The sequence below is a fragment of the Bison bison genome, unplaced genomic scaffold, assembly GCF_000754665.1.
Source record: "Bison bison bison isolate TAMUID 2011002044 unplaced genomic scaffold, Bison_UMD1.0 scf7180017864375, whole genome shotgun sequence".
NCBI classification, from domain to species: Eukaryota; Metazoa; Chordata; class Mammalia; order Artiodactyla; family Bovidae; genus Bison; species Bison bison.
Window position 1 is genome coordinate 5,290,157 of NW_011494947.1, and position 309 is coordinate 5,290,465.

A 309-nucleotide genomic window follows, 5' to 3' on the forward strand; every position below is an offset into this window, starting at 1 on the left:
CATCCAAGTGGAAACAGAGGGGGTCTTCCCAAGCAGCTCCAGTTAAAACAGCCACACTTCAGCAGAGTGTGGACACAGCCACGTGTCCTTTCCCCACCGTCAGGCTATCTCAGCCTGACCTACTTGATCTTCACTTCCCTCAGTTCAAATTCCCTTGGACCCTGTTTTGTTTTGTTGGAAGTGACATTTCCGCTGGCAGAGCTATAAGATGCAAGTTGAGAACCTCTGGACCTTCCCTCTTGGCTGAGCCTCCAGTGCCTCCTAAGTTCCTCTGGGTGATGTTCATCATGTGGCTGCTGCCCGCCACAT

General features: G+C 52.1%; 1 protein-coding gene across 3 annotated transcripts in view; it reads right to left on the reverse strand.

Annotated features, from left to right (window-relative positions):
• The window catches only part of STXBP1 (syntaxin binding protein 1), a 38,697-nt gene that overhangs the window by 27,221 nt on the left and 11,167 nt on the right, over positions 1-309 (reverse strand). The window lies entirely within an intron of this gene.